The sequence below is a fragment of the Gymnogyps californianus genome, chromosome 5 (assembly GCF_018139145.2).
Source record: "Gymnogyps californianus isolate 813 chromosome 5, ASM1813914v2, whole genome shotgun sequence".
Taxonomy (NCBI): Eukaryota; Metazoa; Chordata; class Aves; order Accipitriformes; family Cathartidae; genus Gymnogyps; species Gymnogyps californianus.
The window spans coordinates 42,321,692-42,344,191 of record NC_059475.1 but is presented as its reverse complement, the minus strand read 5'-3'; the positions used below and the strand labels follow the sequence as shown (position 1 = coordinate 42,344,191).

The window sequence follows — 22,500 nt, the reverse complement described above, 5'->3', positions numbered from 1 at the left end:
TCAGGTATGTGATTTTTAAGCTAGAGACTATTGCTTTTGCAGATTCTCTTAAGTCCTAATGTTATTTACTGCTGGCACAGATGGTCATGCTTTCACAATGTGAGCATTTATAATACAACAGGTTACGTCTGGCCAAAGAGAAGGGGTAGGGATAACACTGACAGGAGAAGTAAATACCGCTTTTAAACTGAAGGTGAATTTTATCATTCTGCAAAAGTGTGCAATGAGTAGACTGTAGGTTAAAGACATTTCCTTCCATATAATGTACTTAGAGACTTTAAAAAGTTTTATTCCTTTTGGTTCACTGTGGTTAATGTTTCTGATTTCTCCTTTCGTGTATTACATCTTGCTTTCACACCTTTTGGCTGGCAAACAGATACCCACAGTGATATCCACAGGCAGGGAGCAAGCTGCAAGGCTGCATCTCAATGGCAAATCCCTGCCAATTATGTTAAAACTAATTATAAATCTCTTTCCTGTAAAATCATAACCCTAGCTGAAAATAATCCACACCCCAAATAGAACATGGGTTACATTTTAAAATAGACTTTTCCCCAAGGTTAAATTTAATGTCTTGATTGCACACATTCCCAGAAAATAAATGGTTCAATTGCAGCAAGCAGTTTTAGTTTGGTTCATCTAAATTCTAAAAGTGAAGTTCACGTACCTTTACTAAAATCATCAGTGAAAACGAGATAGTTCAGTTTTAGTACTAAATCATACTCCACACAGTATTGCACTTCCAGGAGCTACATCACTCTACAATAACTATTTCATTCATCTGGTATTGTTACAGAGTGTAAATCAGGATTCATAAATGATCAGTTTGTATCCTTTGGGAGGGAGGGATTACATGTAAATAATCCCTTTAATGTACGCATTGCCTCTAAGCATTTCACACAGCAATAAATTGGTAAACTGAATTTGAGCAATTAAGAAATTAAATGAAACTAATAAAATGTGTATTTTAATATTTCTTGATGGTTATTTGGGGATTACTGCATATGAAAACAGTCACTCTCCTTCTGTATGAAGGTAAACTGCAGCACTTTGATAAACTCTGTCAGCTTTTCACTACTGTATTTCAATCACAACTACTCTTTTGAAATACTTCAGCATATCTTTCATTCCACGGTTGTATTATTAACTACATTAAACTATGAAGTCCAAGTACCCATTTCAAATACAAGTACTCACACATCCCATAGTGAATGGCAACAAGAAAAACTACCTCAGAACATGCTACATATAAAATTATTAACCCTAAATGTTTGAGGCAGGGAAGGCACCATGACAACCGGAGTTTTGCTTCATTCCTCTCCACTCCACACCCGCCTGCTCCCACCTCCCCAGAAAACAGTCATGGTTCAAAGGCAGCCTGGGCAGAAGTGAAATGAGAAAGCACATGCGGAATAAACTGCTCTAATAGCAGAAATACAGAAATGTACAGGCTTTGTAGGGCAGGATATTTACCAGACAGAGACCTTGGCTATCTCTACTTGTTTTCAGGAAACAAGCAAGAGACACTGATCCGAGGACCTAATGGTGAAGCAAAGTAAGGGAAATTCCAGCATGCTATCTATGACAAGTACTTTATAAGGACCAATGGCAAGGTTCATGATCACTGTTACTGAGCCCATGGAAACAGAATTCTAGTTGCTCAAACTGGAATTTTGCATACATTCTATTAAGGTATTTTAAACAAACCAAAAACAAGAGGATTTTTTAAAATAACATTAGTGTTATTCATTCATTCATTATTGTTACAAGATGTTGCAAATAAACCTGTATGTTCTCAGGGTATGGACGGGTTAATGACACCAGTGCTGTAAGCATGAAAGATGAAACAAAAATGCAATTATATTTTCCTTTTCTGCATATGGGGTTATAAGAAGAGCTATGATCTAACTTGTTCTTACTGCCAATCTTGAGCTGAACTCAAGATCATTCAAAATGATGCTATGACCTAGCTATACTATGGACTAGTATGGCAATAACAACAGAAATCCCTGAGAAAATCATTGCAACCTTGGGTGACAAAAATAGAGAGAAGCCATGAACAACCTAATACCCAGAAGTGGCAGTTTAATAGCGTGCTTCATTTCAGCCTGTAGCCTAAAAAATACAGACTCTAAAAGGAAATATCAGACTTTGAGAAGACCCTATATAATTGCACAGGTTGGGTCTTGTCATTAGCCAATTTACTCTTCCTCAGATTTACAGCTCTGGGTGTAACAAAATCTTTGGCACAAGGTGCAGACTTAAGAGATTTTTTTCACCCTTCAAATTAATTTATTTTGTACTCATTGGAAGTCAATTCAGTAGCACTCGCTGAGTTTTAGGCTTCTTTTTGCTGCTGAGAGAGCAGCCTTTTCAGAGTTTTACAACTCAACAAAACACTAAGCACGTGTTTAACATTAAACCTGTGCTGAAGTTTCCTCAAGGTAAATGGGATGCAAATGAATGTTTGGTTATATTGCTTAATATGGATGATCTCTGCACCTCTGAACTGTTCTGTTGCCAGCTGCCACTTACAACTTACAAAGAGATGTCAATTTTATAGGATATGGATTGGATCATTTTAAACTAATCCCTGCAGAAAGAAAACAGTTCACTGGGAGGAGGAAATAATGCCTGATAATGCCACCTCTGCAAATTGCTTGGATGGGTGGAAGAAAGTAGGAGAAAAGCCCAAGGTACTCTAGCTGACAGTGTAGCCACGCAGCTTATATTTTACTTCCATAATCATTTATAAAAACACAGCAAAATGAACAGCACTGAGCAGCTTGTGTTCCTATCATAATGTATAACCTCCCAGTACTTCATGTACAATAATACCTCCATGAAAATCAAGCTGTATTACTTCTGCTTCTTTTTACAACACTTTGCATGACTAAGAGCAGCAAGTGACAACACGTTCTCCAGTAACTGAGATTGATTATTGGTGCTTCAGCACATCCATAATCACGATGCATGCAGCACGGAGAGATGGAATTATTTTCATACACTGCTCTGATTGGTAGAAAAAACTTTTTTGCTAACTGAACTGAATATGTATAGGATGCATGCAATATGCTCTAGAGGAATGAGTATTGTGCTAGCTGTCAAAAGGTCTCTAGCTATACTCCTGCCTTGCGTGGCTCTGAGCAAGACGAGTCATGCATGCTGACTGCATTTGCTACTCTTCAGTCACAGTGGTCACCACTATAAAGAACATAAATTTACCAGTGGTTACCACTCTGTAGTATCTGAGATACTATTGTTTTACTATTAACTATAGTGAGAATCTGAATGAAGCATGAGAATTGAGTGTGGTACATGGCGGGAAGTATGGCCATGGTAGGTCTGGATTTTATTTCAGCAACATTGGTTTTACAGCTGGTTAACAGTACTGACTTCAAAAGAATTGCTACAGATTGTTACTAATGAAGTGACTGTGGAGTGTGGACCTCTGTATCTGGTTAGCAATTTTTTCTTTTCTTTTAGAGCATATTAGACAATACTTTTTTTTTATGCCATTTCCAAAAATCTCAGAAGACTTGATATTTTAAAGAAGTAGCTGTGATGCCATAAAACCCTGGAAGTTATAAAAATATCTGAGATACTAGCATTTCATATTTGGTAACTTCGCAGTTTGGTGAATAATGTAACTATTTTGAAGTTCAGGTGACTTTTCTAAATCATAATCATCACATCCTGCTGGATAAATGGAAACAAGAATTAATTTGCCTTTTCAAACAGGCACATCAATAGCCTTTGCTATTGTCCCTGTACTGAGCAATACTGTCTAACTGCGGTATTATTGCAACAACAAAAGTTAGTGCTACAGTAAGTCTCGTTTGATTAAATGGATATTTGAGGTTGTGGAAATGGACAGTGCACTGTAAACTCCTTAATGATTAAGCAGTGATTAATTAAATACTTTTAAAGGTGAAATATGGTGACAAATAGCTTAGCAACAGAAAAAGCAGTAACATACCTATGCCATAATGAATTTTTCTGTATTAGGATTAAGACACCAAATTGTTGAATAAGCATTTCTATTATCCATTTTCTGGTTATTTCATGTTTCTCTAGATACTAAGCTCCACGTAACCCAACAAGGAAGATTAGAGATGAAGTACGGAACATAATATGACAATCGCCACACTGCAGTACAATTTATAAAATAGTACACCAATAAGAGAGTGAAATACAATGCTATGTGGTATCACAATTAGAATAGGTTTTCCTCTGGACTAATGGGTATCATAGCTCCCTCTTCATAACTTTTATATATCACAGGATTCTGCTGAATATTGAAATGCTTTGGCAGAAATGCTATGTTCTTTCCCTATCCATCTTACTTTAAATTTTAGTTCATGTATCTCAAGGACAGACACAGAAATTGAAAATCCTTCTGAATAAAGTTTTGTATATACTAATAGAGAGAGGAGAAAGAAAAACTTCTCTTCAGTAGTGAATGGGATAGAATAAAAAGTCTTTCAATGACTGTACACATATACATATATACATACAGCAGCATGTAACTCATCTAGCATAGGTTACCAAAAAAAAATCCATGAAATTACAGCAATTTTCATTAAACTGTTGACATCAGTGGAGGCACTTTCAATTTAGTCCAATGTGGGAATACAGAATGAGATTCAAATTTGCCTTTCAGGAAACATTATAAGAAAAGTCTTTGCAGTGTCTCCCCAAAGGCCAGGGTCAACTTTTCAAAAGCAGCCTTTGATTCTGGATGCTCAGCCTGAGACAGCTCTTTTGAAAATTTTGCCATGGATATAAAATCCTTAATACCTTTATGTTAGGCTGCTATCAACTAGAGATTTTTCCTATTGGGATGGGGTGGGGGCTTGTAGCCTTCTGCAGCTGACATAAAGTGGCACCTAGTCTATCAGGAGCAAGTATATGCAAGGCAGCTAACACTAGCACTGGGTATTAAACAGACATCTTTGGACACCTGAGTTTGCTCAGCTCAGCTCCCATTTTCTCTCGTACCTTTGTTTTTATGTTCTCTTTATCTTGTACAGAGATTGCCCACGGCAGTTCTTTGCAACCCTATATAACCTGAGAATGAAGGAATTAAAGTTCTTTGTACAAGCCCCTGTGACCCTGTGCCAGGCTGGAAGGGGAGCCCTTCCAATGTCCTAAGGATCTTGCAGTCTAAACCCTGAGTGAGACTACGGTTTTGTGGGAGGAGGCCTCTAAATTAAGTTAGATGCTCTTATAGCTTCTGTCTTTAAGAGTGTATCAGGATGGATTTGATCAGATACATAGAAGGAAATTGGGGTACTGGCTAAAAGCTCAAATTTCACAGCTTTCCCAAACTACCTTCTAAAACACATTTGCATTTTACAAAATTGAGTAACAGAAGAAAAGATTCTGCTGTTCCTTTGGGAAAGAGGAGAGATTCCTTAATCACTGTGGAAAATATTCCCAGAACTCCTATCAACTTTTTTTTTTTTAATGATTATTCTTGTTGCATTTCAAGCCAGCCCATTCTCTTTCTCAAGTCATTCACATGTCTTCTCTACTTCCCATCTCGAATTCTCTCTCTTTCCTTCAGTCTCCTTTTGTGTCCCTCTGGAAAATTCCATCCTTTTTCCTTGCTACCCAGAATTGGAGGTCACTCCAAGTTTGAAAGCCACAAAAGACTTATGTGGATGCAGGAACAGAAAAATATTACTACATTCAAATGTAACAGCTGAAAGGCGAGAACAAAAGATAACTGCCAAGTTGTTTAGCTTCAGTTTTATGAAAGATGAGGAAGACAGGAAAATAAGAGCAAATACAAAAACAAAGTCTGAAGCTGCAGAGAAAGGCAGGAGTTATACATGATGCAAACAGTTAGATATTGTCTGCAAATAAGTGCCTTCCTCTTAAAAGTGATTAGCCATATTGATCCGTTAGGTATTAAAGTAATACTTTCCAGTTAGGTTATTACAGGATTCACAAATGTGTTGATAGAGTGGGATACGCTGACTGTTCTGGCTGTTGTTACAGCTACTTTTGTGCTCTTCCTTCTATGCTAAATAAGCCATCTACCCACAGCTCTACACCCTAAACGTTGTATATTGCATAAATATGTTGGGTTGTGTCTTTTTAATCCTTTCAATTGGTTTACATTGGTCTGGACTCTGAAACATTCCCTTCTGTCAGTACTCATACATCTATATGACTAATGGAATGCAGACGGATGATTCAGCACATTGGGGTGTCCTCTGGGTACCCTGTATCCTGCCACATTTAGCGCAAGCCTCACATTTCATATGCCACTCCTAATCACAGCACTAACGTTAAATCATGAGAATCTACATTAAGATTTATTGACCCTGGATTTGGCACTTCACTTTGTCAAGGCACGCTGATATTATAGCAGTCTTCAAACTTGATACCACACTTACTACAGTATTACCCCATTTTCAGCAATCAGGGAGTCCTTTCCAAACATCCTGGAGCATCCTTTTCTCATCATAACTCTTGTCCTGAGCTACACTCACAATGTTTGGAAGTGGAAATCACCTGTTGGCTTCTGCTGTAGAATAAATTTCCTTCCTCATTCACAAAAATCCTTTATTCTTGAAGAAGGAGTAACTCTAGCTCAGTACTTCATTTGTTTTCCAGCAGCAAAATGAATGACCTTGTTTCAATTACATTTACAGTAAAAAATGTAGCATTTACAGTATTTGAGTAAAGTGACTTTCGTTGTTTTATTTATGAATATCGATTTCTGCATAAAGATACCATTTCTGCTTTACTTTTACTTTTTTGGTGAATGAGCACTAATATTTGCTCTTAGATGAGCCACAGCAGGCACTGCATAAAATACTGCTGAGGGTGTAAGAAAGACCTTGTCATACTATGTAGCAACACAATGCCAACAAGGATGAGAATGGAATTTCCTCTGCATGTTAGTTCTTACTCACATTGATGTCTACAGGAGTTTTATCATCAGAAATCAGCAGGCTTTCAATCAGACTTTTTAACAGTAAGCTTTAGAGTTCTAAACTTACTGTAAGCAGTGAGAAAAAAAAATTCTTCAAAACTTATTGACATGCAAGGGTTGTGACTCCTACTCCTTTCTTTTTGACCACTTTCAGGGGCTTCAAGTGTTTTACTTTGCATCTCTCTAAATACTAAAATACTGAAAGAACAGAAACGGCTACAGAGCAGCAGTACGTTAGGTGCCCCAACACCATACCTGAAAGAGGCATTCCTAGGGTAGATCTAATGTTTTGTTCCTGTGGTTTGCAGCTGCCAATGAGACGCTAATAAGTACTATATGGGCTGTTTTCCCTGTATTGTTCATATCTGTCCAGTAGAAACAGAGTGGAAATCACTGATCACACTTAAGCTAGCTCCCCGACCTCCACCATCCACAGCTACACCCACTGATTTTAATTTGATCAGTGTTGCACATTCTAAGAAAAATGTTGCACTTATTACTTTTTCCTTTCCTATGGAGTAGTCCAAATTGAATAGGATCAAGGTTTGTTATGGAGCTAAATCAAGTTACTTTTATTTGGGGGAAAAATGCTCAAGGGCTAAAGTAGCCCAAAATCTAAAACTGCAAATACGTAAATCAAGTAGAGATACAAAAAGTCCAAGGTGCATAGATGGCTTTGACTTTAATGGATCAGAATACAGAGAGCCTTTCATATTCAAAGCACTTTGTAGACTAACTGGACTAAATAGTGCTACTGTATTCAAATATGGCATCTATTGGGCATTCAGAAATAACTCAAACATTGCATTGGATAGTGGGGGTTTTTTTTAAGATGGGAAATGTTTCCCAGGGCATTATTTTATTATTTTATTTTATTTTATCTTGTAATGCTCTGTCAAAATGCCCTGGGAACAAAATGCCTAGACAGAAATGAAATACATGGGCCTCAGTTTTGTCTTTTCTAACACTGGCACTGGTTTGAACTGCCTCACTGGTTTACAATGTATTTATGTACATAATGATATAGGGTAAGAACTATCCAAGAGTATGTATATCTACTTCTGTTGTAGTGTTTGAGTTCTGAAGCCAATTTAGCCTGATCATCAATGTAAATAAAGAAACAAACAAACCTGTTTGGAATAAGTTTTATCAAATACTCTACAGATTGTGATAGATTGGTTTGGGTTGGATAAGAAAAAAGTAGATCCATCTGCTGTGCCATCAATTAAAGGAAGGAGATCTGCAAATGTGATGCAGTTGATTGCTTCCTATTAAATACTCAACTTCTAGAGATTCACTCAATGACCTGGGAGCGCGTATATTCTCCCAACTCTGACATTTCTACTTGGCAGCCATGTTATTTTATTAGCATAGTGTCAGCAAACTGGATGTGTTGCTTTGAATTTCATCCATTATCCACTGTATTTATTATGAGTGCAGTATCTCACAGAACCATTTAGAGTACTGACTTGACCTAGTGAGAGAAAAGAAAGGAAAGCAAAAAGCAACAAAGCATTAGTAATATCTGCAGAAAGTCTTGGGGTGTTGGAAATTGCCCAGTCCACACAGAGTTGATGTGAGACACATCATTGGTAGTTACAATGCTGTACTTATTTAATCTGATTCACTAGCTCATTTTCTAATTTCTATCAGCAAATATATGATGAGTCTTAGTAGCTTACCACACCCTTTCACTTAGCTTGAAAAATCTACAGAAAATCAAAATTACTACTAAAAAAGGATGAAAACTTATCAAATGTAAAATTAGATTAAGAGTCAATCAAAATCCAACTGTGAATTTACCATTTCAATGAATTTCAATGAATGGTTTAAAATCTGTTTGAAATCTATTTGAAAATGAATATGTAATAATACAGACATATCTCTTTTTCAAAGCTAGTATTGTCAGATGTATTCTGTGCATTATAATTCATGAACAGGGTAGATGACTATTTGAGAAGTATTAAAATGAGCTGACTTTTCAATACAAGTGTCTTGACAATAAGTTTTTCTATTCTTGGCAATTCAGAAATGTAGACAATTGTGCTAGAAAAATAATATGTATTGTAATATTCATTGTACAGTAGTAGTATAGTAAGTGGCAATTCTGGACATTACAAGAGACACAAGGATTATTTTCTGTGATTGCACAGAGAATACTTGGATTTCTTGTGAAGCTTTTGCATTGGAAATGAGATTCATCAGTCTGAACAGGGCAGGGTTAGAGCCCTTAGCAACATGCTTATTTTGTAGAAGGTCACTCAATAATAACTTCCTCTGCCCTCCAAGCTTATTAAGACTGACTGGCATATATTAATGAAAACACCTGATTCTCCAACCATAAAACCCAGACAAAGACTTTATTTTAATATTAAGGAAGGAACCCTTAATTAGCAGGGTTTCAAAAATGTCAGCTTCTTCTATTAGCTGTTCTGGTCCATCAAAGCCATAATCCCTACTGTCAAATTTCATCACATGATAGACAGTTTGCTGGCTATCTTTTTTTTTTAACTGATCATACTGACTGAAGCTTTTTATTTTGCCATCACATTTAACAAGTTTGCATGCATTTCATTGTTACATTGCTGATTTTACTCCTTTCAAAGTCTGCCTGTGTCAGCTAAAAGAAGAAAAAATCTGAGGAAACATAAAATATTACATATTGATACAGAGACATATAATTAAAGACTTTTGGGGAGAGTTCTCATTCATAATATTGATTCTTTTCTAGGGCATGCAAATGTGCTTCTGTGAAAACACAAATAAAAACCACCGTTCACAGATTAATTTCCATTTCAGGCATGTTAAGAGAAAAAAAAGAACAAATGCTCGAAACATTGTGAAGACCTTTCGAGATGCACATTCTTTAGGATTAACCCTCAATACACCTCCATGCTACATGAAATTTGTTCAAGGAGATATTGCTTGCACTGCCCTTCAAATGAGAGAGATTGTGTCAAATTTTACTGAAATAAACATATCAATTTTAAAAGGATTTATATCCTAACTTCATTCAGCATTTCATTGTTTATTAAACATTCACCTTCATGGAACACCCAATCTATTTCTTTTGCTTAAAAGAAAGCAATAGAAGGTTACTATCCTGTCACAGACTTGTAAACCTTCCCATCTAAACTCTGTCAAACATTGTCTGTGGATTTGATAAAGCTGTGTTCCCAAAACCAGCACACATTTAGCTCACCTATGTAGGTTTTCTCTTTTTTAACAAGAAAAATAAAAATTATATAGAATTTGTAGGATGACAATGTAGAAAGGCGAAGTAAACTCCCATGTTTTTTTCATGCCTAGTTTTTCTTTAAATCTTTCCTTTTAAAATTTTAATTTCTTTATTAATAATTTATGCAACACTGCACATATTATAAATGATACAGTAAAATGAAGGAGTCTTGGTGTTGAAGATATAACTGAATCCAGGTAAGAAAAACAAATTCCCAGTATTCCAGAAACAGAAAGAATTTTTGGAGTAGAAGAGTATGGGTAACATTTGTAGTTTAAAGTAGGAGAGAAGCAGTCTGAAAAAGAAGAGCAAGATATGCTAGAGCTAACAAATGAGACGTACAGGCTTCTGCCAAGAATTGGAGGCAGCATGAGAAGCACCAGAAAGCCAAAAGCAGGAAAGGAAATGGAGGCAATCCAAGAGATTACTGTGAGAACCTAAAGGAAGCGAAGCCGAGTTGTCAGAAAAATAAAAATTTTGGGATCCTTATAGGTTGGTAAGAAAAGAACATAACAGTCACATTTTGCTCAGACCAAAGAAAAAAGTGATACCGAGGTTGAATCGGGAGGGGAAGATTAAAGCGATGAAGGTCATAGATAACCAAATGATTGAGAAACGGATACAGATGAAAGGACAAATTTTGGATGGTTTCAGATCTAAAATGCAATTGGGTTTAGGGAGAGCTGACTTGTATAGCGGGTATTATGGAAGGCGTGGAGACGAAACCATGATAGTGAATCCAGATAATGGGATGACAGTGAATTTTAAGTTGTAAGAGAGAAAGAGGAATGGATAAAAAGTACTTTAGATATGTACTTTTGCAGTATTCAGCATTACCGAAGCGCAGACAGGAGGGAGAAGGTTCTGCAGCCTCAGAGACGCATACTGACTGCAAAGAGTCCCCAGTTTTAAAAACAAAAGACACCTTTAGAGCTTGGTGATATTTTTTGTATCTGAAATTTCTTAAGTGTCTGCATGTTACATCACCTAATACATGTTAGGAAATAGTAGGCCAAAAGTTCACTTCTGCTTAGACTGAGATATGGGCAAGAAATGCAGAATGAGGTGATTGAAATACAACCGCAAGGCTCAATAAGAAGGGAAATACTCAGAGAAGCAGGAAGAAAAACTCTGAGACTCAAAATTATAGAGGCCTTTGGAAATCTTTGGAAGAGATGAGAGGGAAACGGTGAAAATGGAGCTGAACTCAGAGAAACATCAGCAGAACAGAGGGAAATTAAGAGCTAATAAAGGAGATAAAGAGGGAGCAATCAAGGATATGACCACTGAGAAACAGAACTGCAAAAAACAAGGAAGGAAGTGGAGCTTCTGGGAGAGAATGATAAATGTAATGCAGACAATAAATCCAATAAAACAAGAACAGCAAAAGAAATAGGTGTCCGTTAATCGACTCGCGAGCTATACCTTGGCTACATAACTCAGTCAATAGTGAAAATAAACATCCTTCCTACCTCAGGAAAATAATTCCAGTTCTTCACACTGTGGAATTCTTCCCACTGCTAACAATTGCATAAACCTATATGTGTTAATCCAGGATCCTTGTACCACTGTCTTTCTGGAGGTAAAAAAAAATCAAATACAATCTGATTGTACACTTCTGAACTAACTAATGAAGCATTATAAAGGGTTGTATTTATTTTATCTCCTTAACCTCACTTTGCTGCTTCCTGAGTGCCTATGTCTATTGCAAGTGACAAGTATGTTTCTTAGCTGAATTTACAGCTACCCACTCCATCCTTTTTAATGGCTTTAAGTGACTGTGAACTTTTACTCGTATGATTTTTCCCTCATTTAATTAATTTAGAAATGAAACTCACTATTTAGAACAGTAGACTTCCTTGCCTTTTCAATGATGCATCTAAGGAGTGGAGCAACAGTGAATGGCAGCAAGATAATAAGACCAACACATGAAGTTCAGTTGTCCCTCCAGCATCACTCGCAATACCTACTAACTGAAAAATAGTAAAACGGGAATAAAAGAAAGCTATATTAGTTTTAGACTGTGAGCAACCTTTATCCTGTGAGGTATATAACAACTAACCTTAGTTTTGAAAACTAAGTTTGTCCTCTAATTACATCCAACTAAAGTTGTTTGTAGGATTAAAACATCCATGACTCAGTCAGTGTTGGGACTCCACTGTAGAGTAAAATGCATAAAACACGGTCCCTGCTTCAAGCATTTGTAACAAGTAAGCACATATTTTTTATGCTTTTCCCTTTCTCTTATTCATTATATTTTTTCATATTTTTATATATGAAATAATTCCTTTGTTTTCATTTTTCTTCATCTCCTGTCGTGGTTTAACCCCAGTCAGCAACTCAGCACCACGCAGCTGTTTCCCCCTCCCCCTCCCAGTGGGGTGAGGAGGAGGAAAGCAAAGGAAAAAAAGTAAAACTCGCGGGTTGAGATAAGAACAGTTTAATAACTAAAGTAAAATATAATACTAACAATAGTAATAATGAAATATAATAATAATAGTAATGAAAAGGAATGCAACAAAAAAAAAAAGGGGGGGGGGAACCAATGATGCACAATGCAATTGCTCACCACCCGCTGACCGATGCCAGAGCCACGATCCGCCCCTCCCGGCCACTCCCCCCTGTTTATATACTGGGCATGACGTTCCATGGTATGGAATATCCCTTTGGCTAGTTCAGGTCAGCTGCCCCGGCTCTGCTCCCTCCCAGCTTCTTGCACACCTGCTTGCTGGCAGAGCATGGGAAACTGTAAAGTCCTTGGCTTAAGATAAGCGCTACTTAGCAACAACTAGAACATCAGAGTGTTATCAACATCATTCTCACACCAAATCCAAAACACAGCACTGTAGCAGCTACTAAAAAGAAAGTTAACTCTGTCCCAGCCGAAACCAGGACACTCCCCACAGCTAATGCATTCCAGTGTCTGTCTTACACAACAAATCACAGTGAGGGTCTTTTCGCTACTTCTTTGAACAGTCCTGCTGTTCTGCCAGCACACGGGCTCTGTTGGGGTCCAGCATCTATCTTGTACTACTCCCATTCTTAACATGGGGTTGATTCCATGGGTATCATACAGGAACATAAAAGAAAGAGAAGAAGAAGAAGGAAAAAAGAGCAAGAGAGGCTTTTCTGATTGACAGGAATCAGATGTTATGTTTATGGCTACAGCTATGATCTGAGAATGTCCAAGAACTAGTATGTCTTAGTAGCCATCACTGTAAAGTCATATAACAATCACATAAAAGGGGAAGACTCAGAGTACCTAATATACCAGTAATTAAGAAATTCTCCAACACTTCTCTTTATGGTTGCCCTGGCTGAGAAATATTGTCAGGCCTTGATAGCATTTTATGTTCATGAAGAATGAAGCATGTTTTATGGAAAAAAATAATATGGATAAACATTTTCTTGCCCATATATGGTTTCACTTTGATTCCTAGTACCAGACAAGAAACACTGACCTGGCTTAAAATGTCTCAAAGGGATCCTAGTGGAACATTGAACTTCTTGTGGGAGGTGGTGAGTGACGGCCTTTGTATTGCCTGTTCCCTCTGCTTGGCTACTGGCTGGGGTCAACCCACCACAACTGTTGAAATGCATTTCTCCATTCTCTTAACAGCCTAGAATTTTAGCCAAGTAACTAGGTCAAGGGACTGGAAGTCTGGGCTCGTAACTTTCTGAATATGAATAGCTGTGTTCACTTCGCACACCTTAGATAAATCTACAATGACTCATATTCCCTTCATGTTAAGTGGCTATACTACTAATTTCTTACCCTCTGTGTATTCTGAGGATTAATTAAGTAACAGTAGGAACATAAGAACATGAGAAATGCCCTACTGAGTCAGACCAGTGGTCACCTAGCCCAGTGGTCACTCTCCAGCAGTGGCACTAGGAGCTGCTATTATGCAAAGTATGTGAGAGTGGCCATGTTCAGAGCTGGTTCCCCAATATTCACATCTGTTGCATTAGCCATGTTACAGAGCACATCCCTGTCTATTCCCTTTAGCGTTTCTTTATGGGTCTGTTGTCTATGAACCTGTCTAATCCATTTTTACACAGGTGGACACCCATCAATCCCAGAAAAATACCTTATCTCTTTTTAACTGATCTCTTCATAGATTCAATGAGTGCTTCCTAATTCTAGTACTGCAGGATTTTGTGAATAAAAGGCCTGCCTCAAACCACTACACTTTTAATTTTGTAAACTTTAATCATAATGCCCCATTAGTCTTCTCCTTTCCAAATTGAAAAGTCTCAGACTTTCTCTTTTCTCCTTGTAATGCAGCTGTCTGATCTTCTTGATCACTGTAGTTACCCTTCTCTGTACTATAATTCCACAATATTCCTGCTTGGATGCAGGGAGCAGAACTGCTCACAGTACTCAAGACATAAGAACATCAAGGTTTTATGAAATGGCAGAATGATGCCTTCTGTCTTGGCCTCAATATCCTTTCTCATGATGCTCAACATTTTGGCTGCTTCTGCACATTCAATTGACACTTTCAGAGAACTATCCATAGTGACTCCAAGATCTTTTTCCTGAGTTGTAACTACTGCTCTAGTTGAACATGTTAATAGTACTCTCTGCCTGGTCAGTGTCCACAGAGCTATCCATAGATCTGCCTCTGATCCAAACGGCAGAAACGAGAACAGAATGGCATCACAAATGGTCTCTGTCATACTTTGGGCATGACAGTGTCTTAAACCTCAGATGTTCCATAGCCATGCTTTTAATGTCTGCTTGGAAAACTGTACGGTGTTGTCTCGCTGCTGGAATCCAGATGGTGTATCACAACTTACTAATATGGTAACTTGTATGCTTGACTGGCACTTCCTAAGCCTCTATTCAGCATAATGTTAGCATTTTATTGTAAGTTGTTGTAAATCATATCGGGTGTATAACATGTGTGTTTTATGTCAGATGCAGCCAGAATGGTGTATTTATGGACTAATTGTCCCTGGATACTGCAAGGGACAGTGATGCCTAGTTGAGGAACAGAAGGAAGAAAAAGGTAAAAGAGCAGAAGGATAGCATAAGGATGCAGGCAAATGAATATAACTGAATTTTTCAGTTGCTACAAATTAGGGTGAGAAATTCTGGTTTGCCTTCTTTGGAGCAATATACTTTTGTGGGTTGGAATGGTCAGTTTTTCACTGAAACGCAAGAAAATTCAAAACTCTTCGGTTGGAAGAGAGTATTATACTCACTGCCTGGAAAGTCTGCCTGCTGGCAAGGTAAGCTATTACTTTTGTATATAGTGTGCACAATTAATACTAGTGTATTTGAACAAATTTGTGCTGCAAATAAAGCTGTGGCCTTTCCTTGCCAAAAAGAGTGTAATATCGAGCCATCAGGACTTGCATCTTGGGAAATGACGGAAAGTGAATACGCCAGAGATAAAAGGAAAAATGTACTGCTTTAAAGAAATGGTAAATCATGGAATTTAAGAGATAGGGAATTAGGTTCAATGATAGTTCAGCATGACATTTTGTTCCCTGCCTTTTCTATTACTGTAGGAAAGAACTAAAGGATGCTAAATGACATCCTGATGTAAATATCTAATTAGCCTTTTGCAGTTCAAAAATTGCCCATAAACCATATTTTCCTGTGTGTACAGTCTCTACTCAAACTGTAATAAAATTCTTACATTTCAGACTTTATAGGAGTTTAGATGTACAGATTGCATTAACTGTAGCACATGGTATGTAGCCCAAAATATTAAATATATTGCTAAGGATATAAAAATCTTCAATTTCCTTTTTCAAAGTTGGTTTATATTTTTACACTTCTCTGCAAAAGGCTCTTCCCTAAATTGTAAAACTCTCCTGTAAGTATTTTTACACTTTGAACTCATAAAAACTCACTTTTCAAAAGAAAGTAGAAGCTTGGTGACAGAAGCTGTACAACACGTGTGCAGCCCTATCTATGACTTAATTCTCTTTCCTACACATAAGGCTCTCTTAATGGATTTTTTGGAGTATTTGGAAGCATCCAGACACACATACACAGAGTCTGCTTTGGAGATGAGTTTGTGCACGAAAGAATCTTCATCTGCATTGTTATCAATTAAATTGCCATCAGTACTGCAGGCATCTCTGGCAGGGTTCCAGGCTCCAAAGAGGTTGGATTGACTCGCAGTCCTAGAAATAAGGGTCAAACTGACTCTCACCTTTGCAGTACTGATAGAAGCCCTATATAAATCACTCAATATATAAATATTTATTTATCAACAGTTGGCTAGTCAACAGCATGGTGTGGTCTGCACATATTTCGTAAAGCAGATGGTTTACATTTTCTGAACTCAAGGCAAAAGTCAACACTTCGTGACGCTCACTATTTAACAGGATTTTTTGACTACTGATATGCCATAATTGTCAGAGTTTCCACAAAAGAAACGAGTCAACTCCTAACTATTTGGGGGACTGTTCTTACATTCTTATACTCATCTAAAGAAAAAATTAACTTCTGAAATGAACTGTACAACAGCTCACCATACTGACATACTGTGATCTATCCCAAATTCAAGAGTACTTTGTTAGCATTATGTTATCTGTGCCAGCTTCACAAAACTACTACAGTTTCGCTTTTTCTTTGTGTCTGTAACGGTTCCCCACCATCCTGTTAAGTGGGCAGCCATTTCGTTTCTTTCTATATAGATAGAGCTGTGAAGGAGAATTAGATTTCAACACTTATGTAACAGAGATTAATTGATTGATTAGATTATTAATTAAAGTTTCCATTAAATTCTCTTTTTAAAAAGCACAGGATTGTGGATCCCCAGGGTTTTTTCTAACCCTTGAAATCATAAACAAGAGAATGCATAACTAAACATTGTATCTTATCTTGTGAAGAATAATTAAGCCAGTGGATGCATTGCTATGAAGAAAAATATTTTTCCTTCCAAAATATTCTTTTTTCTTTTTTTCTACAAACCTTAGGAAAGAGAAAGAGATTTTTGGGTCCCCCTCACTGCAATAAGAGGAATGGCCACCAAAAATAGCTTGGTTTAAACATATACATATACGTATGTATGCCTGTTTGTGTGCATGCATGAATCTCTGTTTGGGGTTTGTATGGTATTCATTTTTAAGAAAAGAAAAAGAAGTGAAAACATGACTGAGGTTGTTTTAGATTTGAACTAATGTGGTCTACCTAGAACTTCCAGCCACTTAATGTTTCAGAGATCTGTGGAAAAATAAAAACAGCAAGTGGCCTTTTAGGTAACCCATAATTAAAAGCAATTTTGAGCTATCTTTTCAGGGAAGTTACCCAGGGGAAGTATTTGCTACCTGTTTGACCTTCACAATTGTGAGTCCTTGGCAGTGTCAGCGACCCTCTGAACTGAATTCAAAACTAATCTCTAACAGAAAAAGAGAAACAGAATTCATGCAAATCATATTAATTCCAACATTTCCCCAGTGAGCTGGGTATAAACTACAGCCTAATTAAATATTTTTTAACGATGTGAGTAATTTTTGCCAAGGGGCGGATTCAGGGGAAAATTTAATATGAGATCACAAAAGCTGTTCCCAGCGTTGATTCTGTAAATTAATGACTATCTGCCTTATGATAAAAACATGCTGCCAAGAATGAAAATGAAGTCAGCAAAGCTTGCTCTATTTGTCTAACAACCAAATATACAGAATGCAAAACTTTAAAGGATATGGAAAATTTCCATTGTCTGTATGATGTATTCCTGATAAAGATGCATGACACTGACAGCATAAAGCTGCTCTATATTATACAAGACCATCAACTCTTACTAGTTATCACTAATAGAGTGTTAGCTAGTGTTATGAACTTTAGTGAGACAGTGCCAAGCACCAACATCAAGATCCTGAGAGGTATTTAGTTATGTGTGGGTAGGATAATGTGCTGTGACCATTTCATAAACTGTCTCTAAGACACACTGAACACTGCACAATTTCTCAGCGTTGCTCACAACTATCCATCCATCTTCCCTAACACTTAAAAAGACCTTATCACTGTAGTATCTGGGCACCAATCTTAAGTGCTTGTCAGAAAGAAAATCTCATTAAACCAATGTTATTAGTGCTTTCAAATAATAAATGCACAAACATTAAAACTATGATCAAGAAAAACCGTATAAAGAGACAGGAATTATTGATGCATCAGTCTGGCCAGCTTTTTATCATGATTTGGAAATTAAACAGTAAGCCTTATGTGACTGAGAGGCTGCTTCATAAAGTATAGTATTAGATCAGATATTGAAGATATTCAAATGCAAAATCCTCTGTTTAACCAACAAAAGACTCCTTGCTCTTTGTTCCTCTCATGCTAACCTAACTTGTAACAAGACAGACAGTTAACACCAAGGAGTTACAAAGTGTTGCCAGATGACAGGTCACTAGGACTTTGGTGGCACCCTGATCAAGAGGCCAGCCCATCGTAAGGACTTTGCAGCCCTATTTATTTAAATTTCTGCCAGTGCTGGCCACTGAGACTGAATTTACAGCTTTTCAATTAGAAGGTCATTCTGTGCTAACTAGCACGCCATTGCCTCATTATAATCATAAAATTAGTGAGAAAAGACTAGCATGTCTAATGTGAAGGAGCCAATCTGAAAGGTGAAGAGGTGCTATTTTCTTTTTTCATCAGAGATGGGAATAAAGCTTGCTGTTTAGAAACAAATATTTTGCTTATAGTGCATGAGTCTCTTAGGAAAGAAATACTTTACAATTTCTCTCTACTTCAGAACAAATAAATTGGTCATTTTCTGTAAATTAACCTTGACAGATGAAAGGACAGTTTACAACTGCTGAACAGTGTAACTTGGGGCACAGCTTTATGTGATGTGAAATGTATGTGTGAGATGTTAAGTTTCAAAGCACTGCAATAGGACTTTTATATTTCTTAATTTGAACTTAGTCATATTACCTCTTTTTGTAAGCATAATTACATTATTTAAAGTTTTTTAAATAAAAACAATAACTCAGTGTGCTGGTTTTGGCTGGGGTAGAGTTAATTTTCTCCATAGTAGCTAGTATGGGGCTATGGTTGGGATTTGTGCTGGAAACAGTGTTGATAATTCAGGGATAATTTCATTATTGCTGAGCAGTGCTTACACAGAGTCAAGGCCTTTGCTGCTTCTCACCCCACCCCACCAGTGAGTAGGCTGGGGGTGCACAAGAAGTTGGCAGGGGACACAGCTGGGACAGCTGACCCCAACTGACCAAAGGGATATTCCATACCATATGATGTCATGCTCAGCATATAAAGCTGGGGGAAGAAGAAGGAAGGGGGGGACATTCGGAGTGATGGCGTTCATCTTCCCAAGTAACCGTTACGCATGATGGAGCCCTGCTTTCCTGGAGATGGCTGAACACCTGCCTGCCGATGGGAAGTAGTGAATGAATTCCTTGTTTTGTTTTGCTTGTGTGCGCGGTTTTTGCTTTCCCTATTAAACTGTCTTTATGTCAACCCATGAGTTTTCTCACTTTTACTCTTCTGATTCTCTCCTCCATCCCATCGGGGGGGAGTGAGCAAGCAGCTGTGTGGTGCTTAGTTACTGGTTGGGGTTAAACCATGACACCCAGAGAATCAGTTAATATCAAATATATCTTAGGATATTAGTTAATTTGCTATTTGAAAACTGAGAATGTCATTGAGACTTCAGTATGCCTGTGAACACACTGCAAATTATGAGTCATCGCTGCACAGAAATGTAAACGACACAAAGGACAAGGACTGCTGTAATTCCCCTCAAAACACTGGGAGAAACTACTCAACCTATCATATACAAGCCACAGAACATACAGTCTTCCAAGCAGCCATGGAGCTCCACAGCATGCACAAATAGAGAAAAAAACCACAAAAATGTGATACACTTCAGGATTATAATTTAAAATATATTCTGTTTAATGAAAACCTCGAAATTGTCTTAGTTTCACTCTGAAAAGCACAGATCATCTTTAAGGGAAATTACTTTTTTGCTCAAATCTGGTAATAAGTTATAAGTCACTAGAACAGGAAAAGTAAGGTAGAGAGCATGACGTAATTTTCACGGGGAACATGTAAAGATTATAGTGAAACAGTTTAATGCCCACCATTCTCTGTTGTTACGTGCTCTATGTTCAGGCCACATCCCACTCTCCAAGAACTTTGCTCTTTTCTAGATGAACTCTCCCTGTACTCAGCAGTGACTGATGAACACACGCACTCAGCTAGAGGCAGCTCTGACCTGCTGTTTTGGCTGACCTGCTTGAGTAGTTTAAAGAGATGCTCTGTCACCCAAATTGAGAGGTTGAGGCCCTTTGCTAACGTAGTCCAACTGAACATGTTTCTTGTTATGCTCTCACCTGTTTTATTTGGCAAAAATGGAGACAGTCATTAAGGGGTTTTGTTGTACACATGAAATAGTCAGAAACTTATCCATGGCTTTCCCCAGATCACAAAAGAAAGTTGGAGTGGAACATGAGATTCAAGCTTCCAAGGCACCCCCCCGCCTGAATGTCCTTTTCTGGAGAAACCAACTGCAGAAGGTAAACAAAAAGGAAGTCTTATAATTTATTTCCTGTATATACTGCAAAGGATCTTACGAAGACCTTCAGACTATAACAGCCAGCACATGAAATGAGAGTTGATGATGTAACGTACAGAGGGAAAGGAAGAAATCTCGTGGTGTCTATCTACAGTTTTTATATTACACAGCTGTAGCTGAGAGATCCTGTGATAAAAGCATTCCAATATTTACTGCTCTGTGCATCACAAATCCCCAAATATGTGATTAAATAGAAGGGAATTTGATAAAAACAATAAAAACATTCAAAAGACTAGTGTAAGTTAGGTGTCTACATACCTTTGAGAATTACTCAGATGGTTTTAAAGCCCTGTGTAACTAAAGATACACAGCAGATAATTTCAGTTGTGCAGTTCAATTTGGGGATAGGAAAATATGGATGTACGATTTCAAAAAGGCAAAATAAATCAGGCCTAAGTCCTTTGGGAATACTAACTCTAGAACAAATAGTTTGGCCAAATAACAACAGAAAATAATGCATGAAGGGTAAGGGAAGAAAACAAAGTTGGGTACAAAGAGCACAAAAAATTGAACAACTATGCTTAAAGTCCTATTTCTTGATTCTCATAAAACCTGAGAATTCTGAGAAGAATTTATCTAAATCGACCTTTTGCCTCTTTAATTTTTGGATGCTTATTATTATTTACAGAAGTATTCATAGTTGTGTGAACTACTAACCTTTGCAGGGTTGCCAACTTGCATAATTTAACTGCAAGACTTGCAGTAACTTTGTCTTTTCCTTAAAGTCCTAGACTCAAGAATCACACAAATAGTACAGAATTCCTCTAAAGATGGAGAAAGTTTCTAGCCCATGTTGCAAAGGAAAGCTAAAACTTCAAAATCCAGACAGTGAAAAAAAAGTTTACGTTTCTGATGCTTAAGGCAAGCCCTTTTTTTTCCCTAACTCATTATCTTTTAATGCTTCAAGTTATTGACATCTCTTTGGCAACAGCTCTGTTTTGTTTAGATCTTAAAGGGCCTGATCCACTTCTCACTGATGCTAGCAGATGTCATTTTTTGATTTACTTAGATTGTGAATCACATCCACAGACCACACTACAATGAGGGTGATAATGAAGAGTATAGAGATTGCATAATTTTTACTGGAATTTTGTTCCATAATAAAGCTTTGAAGACAGCTTATGCTGTGTAGTTGTAACAACTAATCAACATTTGCTACATTTTCTGTGTGCAAGGCAGAATATTTCTATGAAGTGTCTGGAGCCCTCCACTTTCAGTTTGTTTATGAAATGGTATTTTGAAACATTACCAGTAGACTTCTCGATATACCAGAGTGTAATGCGGCAGTGTCTAGGAAGCATAAAAAGCCTTTTTAAAGATTCAGAGCTGAGCTGTGCACTATTGCGTTGCGGCTGTAGATTTTACTCTCGATTCTAGACACCAACCTCTTTTCCCTTATCCATTGTTTATTAGGCAGAGTTTGGCTTCTGGATGGGTGGGTAAAATCTATAGCAGCTGTAGTAACAAGCAGTCTCAAACCCTGAATATTTAAACAGGGTTTTGCATATCCTACTAAATGCAGCCATTTATTATGGTTAATAAAAGAGTGTGCTGGTGATGTCTCAAAGTCCTACCTGATAAGTTTCCTCTTCAGGAAGAAGAAACTCCACTTCCCACAGTTTCAACAATCATTACTCATGCCTTTACCTTAACTAGTAAGATATACATCTGTTTTGTTAAACCTTATATAAAAATGAATATATTCATATTTGCAGTAGTGTCATCTAATGCATAGCAAACTAGTTCTA

At 37.4% G+C, this 22,500-nt stretch overlaps 1 protein-coding gene across 5 annotated transcripts in view; it reads right to left on the bottom strand.

Moving 5' to 3' along the window:
- Positions 1 to 22,500, bottom strand: part of NPAS3 (neuronal PAS domain protein 3) — a 611,537-nt gene that overhangs the window by 102,305 nt on the left and 486,732 nt on the right. The gene's annotated exons all lie outside the window — the stretch shown is intronic.